This window comes from Podarcis erhardii (genome assembly GCF_964252035.2).
Source record: "Podarcis erhardii genome assembly, chromosome: 5".
Lineage (NCBI taxonomy): Eukaryota > Metazoa > Chordata > Lepidosauria > Squamata > Lacertidae > Podarcis > Podarcis erhardii.
This window is the reverse complement of record NC_138509.1, coordinates 41,936,643-41,954,638: the sequence shown is the minus strand read 5'-3', so window position 1 is coordinate 41,954,638 and position 17,996 is coordinate 41,936,643. Positions and strand designations below refer to the sequence as shown.

General features: G+C 40.7%; 1 protein-coding gene and 2 long non-coding RNA genes across 5 annotated transcripts in view; 2 read left to right on the top strand and 1 right to left on the bottom strand.

Annotated features, from left to right (window-relative positions):
* The window catches only part of EBF3 (EBF transcription factor 3), a gene marked incomplete at its 3' end in the record, with an annotated part of 663,555 nt that overhangs the window by 419,346 nt on the left and 226,213 nt on the right, over positions 1 to 17,996 (bottom strand). The gene's annotated exons all lie outside the window — the stretch shown is intronic.
* Positions 5,618 to 11,386, top strand: LOC309342624. The gene is made up of 2 exons (XR_014156923.1): positions 5,618 to 7,176; positions 10,691 to 11,386. It is a non-coding gene; the product is annotated as an uncharacterized lncRNA (long non-coding RNA).
* LOC309342620 overlaps positions 13,283 to 17,996 on the top strand; it is a 59,652-nt gene continuing 54,938 nt past the window's right edge. The window contains exon 1 of one of the 3 annotated variants that reach the window (XR_014156917.1): positions 13,283 to 14,081. This is a non-coding gene — a long non-coding RNA (uncharacterized lncRNA). The remainder of the gene's footprint in view (positions 14,082 to 17,996) is intronic. The other 2 variants (XR_014156918.1, XR_014156919.1) reach the window with 2 other exon arrangements.

Genomic DNA, 17,996 nt, shown 5'->3' with positions numbered 1-17,996 from the left:
CTCTTTCCACTCACACAATTCTAGCCATACCTCCTTGATTTTTGTGGGATGGCTGGACATCTCCCTTGGCTACCCATAGCTTCGGGTACATGGATGAAGAAACCTTCTCTTGAAGATGAGAAGAGACCTGCTGAATCAGACCAAAGGCCCATCTAGTCCAGCATTCTGCTCTCACGGCAGTCAACCAGATGCCCGTGGAAGCCCACAAGCAGGTCCTGAGCACAATGGCACTTGGCCCCACTCGACTTCCCAGCAACTGGTATTCAGAGGTTTCCAATGCCGGAGGTAGTGTGTGGCCATCATGACTAGTAACCATTGATAGGTTACATTCATCTATACTCCTTTTAAACCCAGCAAATTTAGGAAGAGGCGCTATAGGTTGTTAAGAATATAACACTATGATATTATGTTAAAAGGTTCAACTAGACGAACCTGTCTGGGTTATCAGCATTAAAAAGAGGCAATCAAATGCCTAATGCAGACTGCCTAATGAGCATGCTCACTATCCATGAAACATTGGGAAGAAAAAGCTGAAGGGAGGGGTAGAATGCTGCGCTTTGGGGAATCAACAAACACACTCCTGTTAGGTGATACGATATAGTGCAGTATTTTGTTGCAGGTCCCACTTGTATTTCTTGGCTGTTAAGCCTGGGTATCTACTCTTGACATGATTCTAAGTGGAAGTTCATTTTACTTTTATGTTCTTGCCTAATCAGTTGATTAAACTACAGATGAGATATTCTCTTTATATGTGGATGGTTCTGAAAGTTGGGAGAGTAACAACTCAATAAATCTTGCATAGATATCTGATCCAGTATAATTAATGCTGATGAGTAATCTCAAAGTGCTGCTGCCTTGAGGTAAACAAAATGGAGCGTTAGGTGGTCCTTAGCTCTTGCTATGCAGGGTGTCTTATGATGGGTTTAGCAGCAGTGGTAAAGATGGAGTAATCCCATTTCTATTCTGGTTTAACACTGACCAGTGGGGATGCTGAACAAACAAGGAACACACATTGATTTGAAAGACTAAAGGTATAGGTAACCTCTTCTTGTCTTTAATGCTGTGCTGAAATAGACCCTCCTGTTTCTCAAAAGTTTTCTTACCCTGCAAATGTGAGGTTTCAGTTTTTCTGCCCTTTTCTTAGAGCACTTTATTTTCCCCTTATAATTTTGGCGCTTCCCTTATTGTTGCAAGGTGACTGAGTGGGGTTCTTTTTTTCTTTCTTTCTTTCTTTCTTTCTTTCTTTCTTTCTTTCTCTTGGGCATTTCTCCAGTGCTTTGCAGGCTCCTTGGCTGCCTGTACATCCCGATTTGAAAAAGCCCTATGCAAGAAGTTACCTTATTCCACCTTCCCCTGAGCTTGAAGCATGGGAGCCAGGCTCCTGGGTTCCAAAAAAATAATTACACCTACTGATTTTGCTTTCTAAGGGAAGTTTTAACTAAAAATAAAGGGGGGGACCCCTATTTGAAAACACACACAGCCCAGCTGCCAGGTACTCAGTAGGCAGAGTCTGTACCAGTAGAGAAATGATTTGTAAAATGAAAAAAAGGGCATTCCTGGGCCACCAGGAAAGTTAGGTGAGCACAACAAAATCCCTGCACCCCATCCATGAAAATCTCAAATGTATCTCACCTTTCGTCATTTTTGAATGCAATTTCTTATCTCATTAATTGACTGAGAGTGGTCAATAGAGGAGAAAAATATCAGCACAGCACTAGTTTTCATAGAAGACGCATCAATCTATTTTCCCAGAATGACAGAGGCTGAGTCAGTTGGGCAAGTGTTGGTCATCTAGAAATGCAGCTGTAGACAGCTCTCCTTTTAGCCATGATAGGCAGTAAAAAATAACAGTTTTCTTTTCCCTATCTAGTTATGCTTATATGGATAACACCATCATTTCCTATGCCCTGTGTTTTAAAGATGTAAGCTTGAATAGTAAGGAAACCAATAATGCTCAGTCATTTTTAGTAATGCTTAGAAATCATTTTGGTCTTCTTTAATATATGATGAAATACCACAAACACATAAATTGACTACAAAATACTGCTCGTTCATATATCACGTATTCAGGACATCTTCCTGGAAGAAACTTGCAACTTGTAGCAGAATTAGAGATATTTTTGGATGAGAGTCTGGAGTTTATTCTTTTCGGTGGAAAACATTAGGGAATTGTTTTATATTAAGGCACAGCAAGGTGGAAAACTTGAAAAATTGAAGACATAAATGTGTAGACCACATCATCAATTCACATGAATTCATAGTGGTGGTGGCTGAAATTCTTAATCTTGTTTACCTGGCTCAAATGTGGAATAATTTTGTTCAAGCAACTGGAGAACGTATGAAGTTAAGATAGCAGAACAAACCCATAATTGGTCTAGAATAATTGAAGGTACGGAAACAAGTTGTCTAGACAAAACTGATACTGTGCGATAAGAGGCTGAACAATAAAATTACACTGTTTTAGCCAATGATAGTGTTTCATAAACAGACGTTCAAAATATTCTCTAAGAAAAGTCATGATAGGACTGTTTGCTAGATCTGAGGACACAGGAGTGAAGGTCACGTAATATTCATTGTCTGGTATATCAGTGATTCTGGAAATTTAAAGATTTTTAAAAAACATTTTTTGAAATCTATTCCACTGCACTATTCTCAGCTCTGTACCAGCTGTTTTGTGAAAAAAGAAAAGAAGAACTGAACATTTAGTTTTAGTCTTGGAACATTGTAGTATTGTTTAAATATTTCTCTAGAGCCACTGGACACTTAGGATACAATACTGATCTAGATGTTAAAATGACAGCCACAGACTTCCAACTGGATGTTGGAAGTCTCATTATGCTAAACGAGAAACTTGGACATTTTACAATCCTGGGTGTGGATTCTAGTTTAATGCCAGTAGATATCCTTGCTTTCTTTCCTTTTATATCAACTGTTGCATAAAGTATACAGAGGAAGACAGGCTTGGGCTTCTGTTGTCCCTAACATTTCACTGCAATAATATGACAAAAAAATAAAGTTCTGAAGGACCCCAGAATGACTGTTTGAAGCTTAGGTTTGGTGGCAGTAGTGAACATGCTGAATACTTTTCCGTTCTACCAACCAATAGAATTGGTTTTCTTTTATTTCTTGTAAAGGAAAACAAGTGTGGTTGGGTTTTTTGCTTTGGTTCTTTTTTTGTATCTGCACATGCTGCATTGTGAGATGCTGGAATGGTATGAGACATTCTTTTTATGGTCACTTGACTGATGGCTATAACCTCACCTGCCACTCTCTGAAATGATCCACTGCCTAAACAGATAGCACAGTTGTAGTAAGGCTGGGAATGGAGTCAATCTGCCTGAGGCTGCTCTCCAGATAGAATCCACGCAGACACCTGAGATGGCCTTTCTATCCAAACGAAATGCCGAACGAATTGCTCATTTGTCTAAAGACCTTTCTATCATTACTATCCTCAGCATGACATGGCCTAATACTTTGGTTTAAAATATTGGTCGTTAGCTGCAGGTTTTTTATTTTATTTTATGAGATTCCACAATGTCTTTTGTTGAGAGGCTGAGCTGGCGCACAGCTTGAATGTAAAAATATCTTTACTACATTAATGGGGAGAAGGAAGAGTCTCATTCTATTTTCCCATCTTTCTTTCTCATTGTGAGATTTGTGCCAGGGTGACAAAGAGACCACCTATCTCTGCATGCCAGATATATTTGTTGTACGTTTTTAAACCTTCAAATACAGTGGTACCTTGGGATGTGAACGAGATCCGTTCTGGAGCTGTGTTCGCATCCTGAATGGAACATAAGACGCGACGACACGTCTGCACGGGTCACGTTTGACCGCTTCCGCACATGTGCGTGACATCATTTTGAGCGTCTGCGCATGTGCGAGCGGCGAAACCCGGAAATAACGCGCTCCCTTACTTCCTTTTTTTAAAATAATATTTATTAACATTTTTTTAATACAATACACAAGAATAAACAATGTAGCATATATCTCAACATAGTTTCACAACTTCTTTGGACTCCCTCACGCCTCCCGCTCCTACCTTCATCACAATAAAATTTTTTCCAGCAATTTATCGCCTTGTTTCCATTGTTGTTAACTATCTTTCCCATGTTACTTTTCTAGTTTCAGATACCCTATGTTCAAATCCTAGAAATTTAAATATGATCTGATGGTTATCCAAAAATTTATGCTTTCCTAAATCTAACTTATCATCATAACTCAATCTAATTTAATGGTGCCAAATTATTTATGATCTAGCATCCTTCTTAGCATTCAACCAAATTACAATGTTTTTGTAAATAAATCTTGAATTTCTTCCAGTCTTCTTCCACCCTCTCCTCTCCCAGGTCTCGGATTCTGCCAGTCATCTTGTTACTTCCAGGTTGCCGCGGAGCACAACCCGAAAGTGCTCAACCTGAAGCACATTCAACCCAAGGTATCACTGTAATCTAATATTGCGGGGGTGGGGACGACACACACCACAATCAGTTCACTGGATTTCTGAGATTTGGGGGACATCTATGAAAATCTAGAAAATATCTGAAATATCTTGGATATTTTTAAAAAGCAGCCAGGATAGGCTGAGGGAGGATAATGACTATAGGAAAAGGAACTGGAAAGGTATCTCAGCAATGCAGGTAGGTAGGCAGGCCTCATTTACATTCTTGCAGTATTTGGTATATGGGTTGGTAGGAAACATGGGCACCCATCAGCATTAATAAAAACCACCAGATGCTATAAACAGGTTAGGAAATAATTTAATCTTAAAGTGACATGGAAACTAAAATATTGATTACCTGAGAGAGTTTTATTTCTGGAAGTATATTTTCTTGTTTGTGCGTTATGTCCAATCCCATGGTGGGAAATCTAAATAAATGCACAGCCCATAATAGAGATGTAGTGGGGTGTACTGGTTAGGTTACTGGGTGGCCTTTGTGTCAGTCACTATCTCTCAGCCTAACTTACCTCACATGGTGGTTATGAGAAAAAATTAGGTACACTGCCTTGAGCTCCTTGGAGAAAGGGCAGAATAAAAATAGAAGGCTATAATATCTGTCTCTATCCAATTTATTTGTGTATTTTTGATAAAATTCATCTCTTAAGGGACAAAAACTTCTAACAGACCTTCTGGATCAGGCCAGTCTAGTCCAGGGCTGTTCTCACAGTGGCCAACCAGATGCCTATGGCACTTGGGCAAGCACAAATCCTTGCGCTAATGGAACATGTGCATTGGATACCACCCAGAATATTTATTGTCTACATACTCTTGCAGGCCGCAGTGATGAATTTGGACAGCTGCAGGCCTGTAAAGGCAAGCTTCCTTCATTCTGCCTACAACAGCAACCTCCATAATAGACAAGAGAGCAAGGGTGGAGAATAATCCTTCACTGCTCTGTCCACCAGTAAGGCCATTGCTGCTACTGGGGGAAAGGCACTTCTAGCCACAGAAGTCACTTGGGTCATCAGTGACAATGATGTATCACCTCCATAAGCTACATTCCTGTTCCTTTAGGAGGAATGCAACCCTGTCTAGCATAAGTAACAGGAACAGGATTTACCTACTCAGAGAACCTCCCTCTTCCCAGGGTACATACTTTCCAGGGTACATCCACTCTTAATAAAGGCCACCCACCAGGATGACTAAGGCTGATTTGGAACCAAAACCAGGCCTAAACCCAGACTGACAGATCCAGATAATCTCTGTAATTCAATAACACTTGCAGTTATTCTGCCACCACCCTCCCCATTACCTTCACCCCCAAAGGGGTTTGTTTGCCTAATAGTTACTGCACATCACTGGGTCCTGGTTGAGCTTTTTAAAGAGTGCCTGCGGCACTGCATGCCCTGCTCATTCTCAGAACCTAGTCAGAGGCCTCACCAATCACAAGAAGACGTTGGGGTACCCCATAGAGGAAAGCCTATGGTGCCCAAAGAGGTCATTGGACATTGCAACTTTTAGTATTTGTTTCTTATACTAGTCTATTGTCTCAAAAAAAAAAATCATTTCAAAATTATTTTAATATTGGCATGAGTTGTTGTTTTGCTATCATTGCTAGACCAACAGGAAGATTTTGATAGGCTAGTTTAGGAAACATTATATGGGCTCTCCTTAGATCATACCTAAAGGGCAGTGGATTGGCAGATATTAAGGTAACTGGGAGTTTCTGGCCCCATGGTGCTGACCCAAATTGTATACAAGACGGTCACTGCATTTGTCTGAGTGCTCAGTCAGAGAAGAACCTGAGGAAGCAGAAGAAAAGCTGGGATCACTGAAAGCTAATGCTGTGAGAGCCAGCCAGGAGAGGAAGACTCCAGGCAGGGTGGTTCTCCAGGATAGCTTCTGGCCAGAGTGGCAGCAGAAGGCAGCCTCAGTAAGCAAGGAGACATCAGATGGAGGCAACTATGTGACATCTTCCTGGCAGTGTCCTGATTCTCAAGTTGCCTGACCGGAAGCAAGACTTCAGGGGAAGCTGAAGCAAGGCTGTCAAGAATTTGAGAGCCCATTGTAAGTTATCGCTGAGGGATTAGGTTGAACCATGCACTCATCTGGCCTGAGGGAGACCTTCAAGCCTTGTCCCTCTGTGCCTTTCCAGGAAAGCTAACTGGGGTGGAGTTATGCGAAAGGTAACTGGCAACCAGGATTTTAATTAGGAAAGTGAATTTAGACAAGGATGTAACAGCTTCCTTAAGGAAACACTGCACAATTCATGTAAGCAACTAATAAAGCATATTGTATGTAAATAAAAATAAATGCATTTGCTTTATCTAGTAAATAATTTTCTGTGTGTGCTCATCCCATATCTATAGCCTAATAGCCCGCTAATAGCCCGCTATTGCAACTATATTGTTGGTGGTATAAAGGGGAATGTTTTATTAAAGTCTTGTGGTGGCAGCAGAATTAGAAGGAAATATGGACTTGTGACATAATCATTATTTTATATGCCATTTAGTGCCCAAATAGACTTCTAAGCTGTTTACAAGTATCAAAAACCCAGATACATGTGGGGTGCTTGTACTGAAGCAAATTCCTATTTTTTTTCCTGCAGTCCCAAAGCCAAGCATAAAACTGGATTGAAATGATCTTAGAAAATCTTCCTCCAAGAATCTTTGGAACTGAGACACCACTGTACGCTCAACTACCTTGCTCAAAAATGACAAATCTGAATCTGGCTGGTAATTATCCAGTATGGTGGGATGCCGGGAGGGTTTCTTCAATAAAGGTCTTGCAACAGCCATCTTAAGGTTAGATGGAACTATATCATCCTCTAGGAAGGCATTTATCATCCTCCTATGGCTTTTTGCTGAATGAATCTGTTAGTCTTAATAAACCCCACAAGACTCTCTTTGTTAGTGGTTATCAGGTGGTAAAAGGCGGAATGTCTGCAGATATTTCAAAGATGCAATCCAGAATAAGAGTGGCATAGTGATGTCAGGGTACTCCATCAGAAAGCAGGCTGGTTGGTGCCTAACTGTACTCCCTTTGCAATGGAACCAGATTTGCATTGCAGCTGATTCTGTGATGCAGCTTCCCAGGTTTATAACTATTTTCACCAACACTGTAGCAAGCCTCCCTCTTTCCACCCCCCCCCTTATTGTAATCACTTAATTCAAGGAAAGCTGCTTCCCTTATTCACACATTCCACACTAACTGGCAGTGGTCTCCAAGAATTCAGAGAGCCTTCTCCTAAGCCCAACCTGTAGATGGCAGAGACTGAACTTGGAACCTTCTGCATGGAAAGCAGATGTTGTACCACTGAGCTGCAACCCTTCCCTAAAATTGCAGTACATAAATGGTGTACAATATTTTAAATAAATAAATTTCGGTCTGCAGATAGTATTTCTTTTCCCAAGGACTCATGGCTGAACAAAGATGGGTCTGTGCTCACCATTGTGTTTGTGTAACTGAAAAGGAACTGGGCAAGGGGCCACAGCACAGTGGTACATCAATACTTTTCCTGCAGAAATTATTAACTTCCATTCTTGGCATTTCCATGTAAAAGAATCTTAAGGCAGGTGGTGCTTGGGAATACCTTCACATAGCAGCTTGGAGAGCCACTTCCAGGCAGAATAGACCATATTGGACTATATTAAGCAATGGTCTGACTTAGTCTAAAGAAAACTGCATGTGCTCATACGCAATATAAAAAGAAACTCCTCAAGAGAACCATTTTGCCAGTGAACTTAACTGGAAATGTAATATTGTGCCTCTGCTTTTGTGTGTGGGTATGTGTTCAGTTCTACATCTGATTCAGCCTTCACTGATGCTGTGACAGAGAGCCTCTGTCTTCCAGTTTGTGCACTGATATGTACATCCGACCACCAGCAGTTGCAGACACATACAACTGTCAAGCAGCAATCAGATGGCAATGATTTTCTGTCACTGACAACATGTACTAGATTTGAACCAGTGACCTAGAGCTGAAGGGCTTTGTATCCCATTACCCACACTCCCAAGCCAGCTAGCTTCCCACCCACCCCTCACAACTAATATCCATTCTAAATAACATTCATATTTTAAGATGGGACAGGGAATAAGATATCTCTTTAAGCCATTTTAGATTAAAGTATCCCCCCCCAAAAAAATGTGTGGATTAGTTGATTAATGGATTAGTGGTTTCAGTTGCTGCCGATTTGAAAATTAAAAATATGTTCCCATAACTGTTCATGGGAGTTATGGCTGTAAATTCACATATAACCTTGAGTCTATATATTCAATAAAATATCTCCTTGACCTAGAAGAAGGTCTGGGGTGACTTGAAACTTGTCTATTTTATAGGCACAAAGCAATACTTGAGATTAGTAGGCAAGAAGATTCCAAATTTAGTTTTCCTGTTTCTGTAGCTCACAATATTCTTCTCAAATATAGCTTAGGGTCCCTCAATTCATGATGATTTGTGCTCATAGTGCTATCAGCATGGTCACCACAACCTGACTTTCAATATTGTTTGCACCTGCACAAGTTTTGGGGGCGGTCATACTGCTTCTTTTCATTCAGTACATATCCTGCAATTTCTTGCTGAAATCCTGTAACTTTTCACAGAGCACAAATGTTCTGGTTTATTTTTGTCCCATTTTTGCTGCGCCCTTCTGAAGAGCAATAACATGATTGCATCTCAGAACAAGCTAAAGCAAAACAAATCCACCACTAATTGAGTCAAGAACATGTTGCAGAATATGCCCACAACAACACCTACAGTCTGGAGGGCCCCGAATCTAACACCTACAGGTGCATCTTCTGATTTCTGTACAGGCCTTTGTTTTCATTGGAGGCTCAGCACCATTGGAAGAGTCAAGGTAAATACGATAGATAATTTCTGATTTCTGTAGCCTCTTTCCATGGAAGGTCACAAGTTCATTTCACAATCCGCTCCAAATTGCATGACTGGAGGCTGCTAATTGGGTGGAGCAATCATACCGGCAAACTGTCCATGACGACAAAGGTAGTGCATGGACATTTTAAAAGGTGCATTATTGAGACATTTCCAGCTTTTTGTTGAGAAAAGCAAACAGCAGTATAACTGATTTGGAAGGCTCGTGCTTCCAGAATTAATGCACAACCCATCTAAGCCTCCATAAAATGCTGCAGAAGACCTGTTTTTCTGTGCATGCAAGCCTAATTGTTCACTCAGTCTACTTTGGCGGAAGGCATTAAAGTTCCAACTTTCTAAATATGCAGCATGAGATTGAAGATAACATGAGTATATATGCACATGCAAATATAGATGGATCTTGCTAAGTACACAGCCTATAAAATATGTAGTATAAGATCACTCATTTATTTAGAGATGCTTTTTACTTTGGATAAGAAATGACACAAATCTAAATATTACAATCCAAAGTAATGTGTAATTGTCTGTACGTTATAGCTGCAACACTTTACTTTTGATAGAAGAGAGATGGCAGTTGCACTTTAATTTTAAGCAAATTGATCCCAGATGCAATGTTGTTTTGCCTACCCGGGGATGTGAGTAGGTAAAACAAATACCATTGGTCTATAATTGAAGAATGTTGCAACATCATCTATACTTCTGTTACCTGCATTTCCCTCAAGCCCTCCAAAAAGTCAGTTTTGTCCCCAATATACTGGTTCACCTTTATTTCCCAAGGATGGTTCTCCCTGAAAGAAAACAATTTAACTGTTGAATTGCTAGACATGCAAACATCATGAAAACCAACCAGAATCAAACAAGACTTTCTAGAGAAATTACTCTTGTTTTGAAATCCTTATGAGCAGATGCCTGTTAGAAGAAGCCCTCAATTACATCATGAATGATGTTAAATTATGCTATCATTTTGCAATGCCAAAAAAGCTCAAGGCAAATATCCATGCAGAATAATCTTGTTCTTTCTTTTTTTTCCTATTCTATGCAACAATAATGGAGACCAGGCACGGATAACGCGCATTGCTTTTTCCATTTGTAGTTAATGAAAATAGGTCTGGATTAACCATGCCTAAAGAAAGAGCATAGAAACAGGCATGGTAGTTGTGAGAAGAAAAGCAAAGATGTTAGCTTAATTTTAGCTTTTTTTCTAACATGAAACCATACCCAATTAAAACAAAAACGGGCAATGCAGCAAAAGTCGTTTTGCCCATTCTAGACACAAAGCGGAGTAGCAAAAAAAAAAAAAAAAGGTACCATGGGTTTTATCAAATAATGCATATACTGCTGTTATTTTAATACGGTAGGTAATACTTTGGCCACCTCATGAGAAGAGATGACTTCCTGGAAAAGACCCTGATGTTGGGAAAGCTTGAGGGCACAAGGAGAAGGGGACGACAGAGGACAAGATGGTTGGACAGTGTTCTCGAAGCTACCAGCATGAGTTTGACCAAACTGCAGGAGGCAGTGGAAGACAGGAATGCCTGGTGTGCTCTGGTTCATGGGTCATGAAGAGTCGGACATGACTAAATGATTAAACAACAACAAGGGGGTGGGGGCTACAAGCATGGGATCTCAATAAATGTGTACCCAAGGTTTATTGAACCTGAGATCTTGGGGAGGGGGGAAGAGCCACCTTACAAAATTGTCAAATCTACTTAAACTGGCCCAGAATAATTTTTTAGCACAGTCTAGTCAGAAAGTCTCTAATACCCATATGGTTTTATTTAGCCCTATGTGCTACTAAGGTGAATAACAGAAAATGCTCCATGCCGCCACACAGGCACATAGGAGATGGAGTTTCTGAACTCCATGTTGGTAGAAAACTCTGTACATGAGCTGTGCTATGCATTCCCTGACAATGAAGGAAACCAATGAACCCCTTCCCTACATGAAATGTTGTGTGGACAGTGGATTCCTCCAAACCTTTGGCTTGTGATGAATGTACATAACTAGTATATGGTTGGTTGGTTTGTTTTTAAAAATATAATTCTAAAACCTTTTCCAGAGTCTATATGAAAAACAATTTTTTTGGTCACTTTCAGTGTTCCATTTTTATTTTCTGGCAATTTTTTTTACATATACAAGCTGTAACTTTTTAAATGTGGCTTCCGTAAGTGTAGTTACAAAGAGGGGGTTTTTTTGTTTTTGTTTAGAAATCATGTGATGGATTGCACATGTACATATTATATAGCTTTGTTACAGCGGGAAATTTGCAAATCCATTCTCCAACGAGCATTTGCAACCAATGAAAGGTCTTTTCCCCCAGAATTAACCAAATCTATTGCACATATCTATAACATACATGATATAACTTGCACCTTGTCTTGTTAAACCAGTGGATTACATTGTTAAGCTGTAAATCCTATTGTCCATACCCTGAAGTCCTCAGTCAGGCAGAGCTGACAAGAGAAATGTAGGGAGAGGGAGGGATTTTCTCTGTTTAAGGTGTTCCAGGACAGAGCCTACTATTAATTTTATACCTTATATACAATAAGGAATGTAGAGATTTTGTACATCATAACACAATACAGTACCGTTTTAAACAATATGTGAATAATCACAACTCTAGTCACTTAAAGATATGGCAAAGTGGGGGTTTGGTGCTTCATAAAGTGTTGTGTTGGTTATTTTGTTCACTGCTGCTGCAGTAAAATGTGGGGGTGGTGAGAGTCTCTGTGAGCAGAGAGAGAGAGAAAGAAAGACAAGCATTTGCTGAGAAGAGGTCATGACATGTACTCAGCCCAGTCTACTTGACAGAACTACTGTATAATAGCAGGGCACTTACCTCTAATCATAGGCTGTGAAAACTTGACATTTCCATTCGAATTACTCAAGTACCACGCTGTTGTCTTGTACAATGGCTTATGTAAGTGAAGCGGTGAACAGTGTTTCTGAAATGAAGCTTGCAATTGTCTTGTTTCAGGTAGGATTATAAAGTTGAAGCCACCTCAGCATTATGCTTTTCCTCCACAGGAAGCACATCTGGGTAGGAAAAAGCAAGGTTGCTATGTATAGATCACACGTGATAACCATCATATGTGTGTGTGTGTGTGTGTGTGTGTGTGTGTGTATATATATATATATATATATATATATATATATATATCTCTCACTGGTTTTGAACTCCCTTTATTTTAGTCCTGGTGGCCTTTTAGCCAGTGGCTTTTTAAAAGGTGTTTTAATTATGGGGTGTTTTTTTATTCCTGCTGCTTTATTAATGTTGTGGGCTTTTTTCTTTATTTTTACAGCAGACTGTATTGCATCTTTTGTACTATTAATTGCTTGAAGGCGCTGTGGGTTAAACCACAGAGCCTAGGACTTGCCGATCAGAAGGTTGGCGGTTTGTAATCCCCACGACGGGGTGAGCTCCCGTTGCTCGGTCCCTGCTCCTGCCAACCTAGCAGTTCGAAAGCACGTCAAAGTGCAAATGGATAAATAGGTACCGCTCCGGCGGGAAGGTAAACGGTGTTTCCGTGCGCTGCTCTGGTTCGCCAGTAGCGGCTTAGTCATGCTGGCCACATGACCCAGAAGCTGTACACTGGCTCCCTCGGCCAATAAAACGAGATGAGCACTGCAACCCCAGAGTCGGCCACGACTGGACCTAACTGTCAAGGGTCCCTTTACCTTTACCTTATGGTTAAACTGTTACTGTGTAAGCCGCTTTGAGAGGGTTTTTACTCAAAAAGTCAGTCTATAAATGTTTAAAATAAAAAGAAATAAATATATTTGGCGCAAATAGTTATTTTGTTTTATTTCATAAATGTTATACACCGCTTGAATGTAAAAAAAACCCCTCAATGCAAAATATAAAATAAAATACAACCCTACTTTGAAACATACAAGTTAAAATACAAAAACAGATTAAAATTACCTCAACTTTCTAAATCTGGTTGTACAGTGCGCTGCATAGCTACAACCAATCCTAGCTTTTGCAGCATAAGTATATGCAATTAAACAGACGTGTGCATGTGACAGTCACAAATGACAGTATACACACAGGTGTCTTGATGTTTCATCTACGCAGAGTATTATGTTCCCACAAGGTATCTGAACCCCGAATAAACAGTCACCCTCAAGCAACCTGAAGTACGCAAAAACACCTAAATGAGAAGGCAGGCTGCATCTCTTGCAAAAAGTGAAAGGCTGCTTCCTTGAAAAATCTCAGCAGAAGCGGTAGTTTAGCAACAAAACAGGATACTATGGACAACAGTAAACAAGGGCTATTTCCACACCAGCTTTATGGGCCTGGAACTGCTGTTTCACTCACAAAGAGGCTACGCTGCATTACAACAATTTTGCATGCCAGTTACTGCTTTCCATTCTATTTTTGTGTGTGTGCTGGTTTGCCTGCTTCTGAGGAGAATTAAAGCACATGTGTGTCTTGTGTGGACTGACGAAGAGCTCACTTCCTACACGACAAGGTCCTTGGTGCGGCAGCCACTGGGAGCACAGCTCTTAATGGGGAGAAGGGCGGTGCTTTCCTTCCCGCAATTGGGCAGCTTTTCCTGGTCCCCGCACAGGCTTTCCCGCCATTTCTGTGCCTTCCCGCAGAACCCGAGGGGCTTAGGAGAACTGCTATAAAGGAGTGAGTCAGCTTTGCAAGGTTCTTCCTGTAGCCCCTTTTGCAGGCTTTCAAGCTGAAAGGACAAGGGGGCATCTGAGAGGAGGGCCAGTTTCTTCACTCAGCAACACCCGGTAAGTTTACTCCCAAGTCGCATTCATTTTTATTTATTAACGTTTATATCCCTCTCTTCCTCTCAGTCTTTTAAAAACCGCCTTATTGAAGGTGTTTTTTTTTTAAAAAAAAAAAAACATTGAGCACTAAAACCCAAACTCGTTCATAAAAAGACCTCATTCCTTGTAACTCACTTCCAAGAAACTGAACCAGGTGGTTAATTTTCTTCTGTGTTTTAGTCGGTGTATTTAAATGACTCACACAAGGTGTTGGGTGTTTTATTTTCAGTATTGGTAAGCTCCTTAGAGACAGAAAGCGATGAATAAATGTAATAAAATAATACTAATAATACCCCACTCCCTACAATACTAGCCAAGCCTTTCGTTTTTCCTGCTGGGAAAAGAGGTGAATTGCAGGGGCTTTGGAAAAAGCACATCTCTCTCCCTTATTCCCACCCCGGTTATTGGGTTCCCTTCGTTTCTCCTGAGTTTCTGTGCCTTTGTCCATTATTAAAATGGGTGCTCATCTCTGCCCCCCCCCCCCCATTTTGGCATTGTTGGCTCGGCTAGTTGTGCAGATGCTCCTCCCTCTTTCCAAGAGGAAAGTTTGATTTATGCCTTATTGTTGCCATGTGTGATGCCTATGCAATACAAGTGCCCCTTAATCTGTGGTTGGTGGGAACGGTCTGTTCTTGCTCCATAATGTTTATTCAGAAGATCAAAACCCAGCCAGATGGGCAGGGTATAAATAATAAAAATTATTATTATTATTATTATTATTATTATTAACCCTTAGCTAGAGCCTGTAACAGGAGAAACACCCCATAGGCTTGTACTATATAAACCCCACTGCTTGACTTTTCAGTCAGGGAAGTGAAGGCACCAAACCTGATCTCTCAATGTGGGTTAATTATTATTCTTATTATTTTAAAAAAGGAACAGGAACTTTAAATCTGGCACAGAAACCTGAATTTTGATCAGAGCAGTGGGAGAAGACTGTTTAACCCTTTTCCTTCTCTGCCAACTCCCTGCCTTGTTATCTCTCTTCTTATCCATTTAAAGAGGTTCCTGAAAACATTTTTTGTCAATCTCCTGGTTGTTTTTTTAGACAAGTCAGCTTTTTGGCGCAGCACTCGCCCAATCCCAATCCAAAAGTATTACTGGGGTAAAGAGGTTCCTCCCATGTGTCTCTGAGCAGAAAAACCACCTCCCCTTAGAAATCGCAGATTGGAATGGACACTCAAGATGTCCAATAGGGTTTATATTCCTGGTTACATCCTCCACCCTCCCTCTTCCTGTTGCCACCCAGTGCTGAGATTGTTGCCTCAATTTCTTTGAATAATAGTCCTCCGGTAGTGGTTGGTTCAGTAAATTAGAACCTATTCTTTAGATTACTTTTCTATCTCCTTTAAACATCACTTTGAGATTAGTCGGGATTATTTTATATAGTGGCAGTGTGGCTGAGAAAGCTGGAACTCCTAGACTTTCTACTGCAAGGGGAAGTGGAGTTTTAAAAGGTCAATTGCAATATGCAACGCTCTGCGGGTATTCCATATTTGGGTAATTTGTCACCTGTGTTGGTGTCTTCTCTCACGTATTGGCAGCACAATTTAATCTCAATGCTTGTGATTTTTTAGGGCTCTCTAGAAAGACTGAAATTGCGAGTCTCATGAATGAAACATCTCTGGCTGCCATGATTGCAAAAAAAAAAAAAAAAGGTATGTGGGGGGAGAATGAATATGTCTACTGTGTTCTAAATGCCTACCACAGCAAATAAAATGCCCAAACTTCATAAACTTTTTAGAAAACAAATCTCTTTCCCAAAGATACAAAAACACATATGCTAACATGCGTAATTAGTAACCCAACACAACATTAAGTAAAACACAATAAACTGGATATATATGAGACCCTAAAATACAAAGACCTCTGTGGAGTGGACAGGGAAGATATTTCAGGACCATTTGTTAGCAATGACAGAACTTTCCTTGTCTTACCGACTATCTGTTGAATGCTTGCTCTGTGGCAAATTGACATTTCTGTTTCTGTATCTTGGTTAGCTACATGCTATAAGGCAATGATAGCCAAACTTGGCCCTTCAGCTGTTTTGGGACTACAACTCCCACCATCCCTAGCTAACAGGACCAGTGGTGAGGGATGATGGAAATTGTAGTCCAAAAACAGCTGGAGGGCCAAGTTTGGCCCTCACTGTTCTAAGGCAAAAAATGTATTTGTTCGTTTTCTGTACTCTTTGTGCTGCTTCAAACATGGTTTTTCCTCCAGTTTACACATTGGTATGCAAATCTTGCCTACTTACATCATAGGTATTCTTGGGAAGCCATGATTGGCCATATGTGAAGTAGTTATCCATATTTCATAGTGTCCAGGGTATGCTACTGTATGTGTGGAAAGTGGCATTGTCTACCAAATAGAACATATCAAATGTACTTGTCCATTCCCAGATTCTTTCCAGGCACAATTCAAAGCACTGGCTTTATTTATTTTTATTTTATAAAAATGGATATATACTGCTGTATCATAAAAATATATCACAATATATACCAACAGTATACAAGGAATTAAAAACAAACATCAGTAGATAGGCTTGACAGAACAGAAAAGTTTTCAGCAAGCGGTTAAAAGTTGGCACAGTTAGGTGGCAGCTGAATCTCTATTGGCAAGGTATTCTACAGGACTGGGCCAATGACACAAAATGTTTGTCGTCATCCAATGAGCCTCTCCAACCCCAGGAACCACCAGAGAGGCTCCTGCAGATGATCTCAGGGACTAAGCTGGGATATAAGGGTTCAGGAGATCCCTCTGGTAAAGGTAAAGGGACCCCTGACCATTAGGTCCAGTCGCGGACGACTCTGGGGTTGCAGTGCTCATCTTGCTTTATTGGCCGAGGGAGCCGGCGTACAGCTTCCAGGTCATGTGGCCAGCATGACTAAGCTGCTTCTGGCGAACCAGAGCAGCGCATGGAAACACCGTTTACCTTCCCGCCAGAGTGGTACCTATTTATCTACCTGCACTTGGACGTGCTTTCGAACTGCTAGGTTGGCAGGAGCTGGGACTGAGCAACGGGAGCTCACCCTGTTGCAGGGATTCGAACCGCTGACCTTCTGATCGGCAAGGTTTAACCCACAGAGCCACCTGTATCCTCTGATATCCTGGACTTAAGTTGTTCAGGGCTTTTACAGCGAACACCGGAACCTTGAACCTGGCTTGGTAGTATACTTAATGGCTCTTAAGAGCCTATGACCAGGGTATAGCAAAGACTTTCTTCTCCGGCATAAGCCTGTGTGTGTGTGTGTCCCCCTCTGATGCCCTTCTTCAGATGCTCCTATTTCACAGTTTAGGAGGTGGCAACTTTTTCTGTGATTGTGTCCCCACTTCACAGACTGTTCCCTGGCACCTTCATCAATGGTTTTAGGTGCCAAGTTAAAACAAGCTGTTCATGGATATTTTCTCAGGCAGTTGATGTGTAAGTTATTTTGCCGCTTTACTTTGGTTATTTTAAGGATTTTTGTGTTTACATTGCTACTGATAGCTTTGACACTCTGCCATTTGTGTTGTGTGTGTGTTTTTTTTAAAACAATGTCACTGTGGTATTTTAACCTGTTCTAAGCTGCTTGGAAGGAGGGATATAAATATCTTAAATTAAGGAAGTGTGTGTGTGTGTGTGTGTGTGTGTGTGTGTGTGTGTGTGTGTGTTTAAAAAAATCATATCAATAAAGCCTGTAGAGTAGGTGGCCTATAGAATAAAAATGGTACCTTACAATGTCTTCTCTGTTGTAGATTTGCACAATGGGTGAAATGAGCCCTATTCACTCATTGCCTCTTAGGGGAATAATAATTTTGTGAAGGGCGGTGTGGGATCATGCCTGCCCTACTATTCCTTTTGTGTCCCCTGATTAATTTGATCAGTTGGTGGAA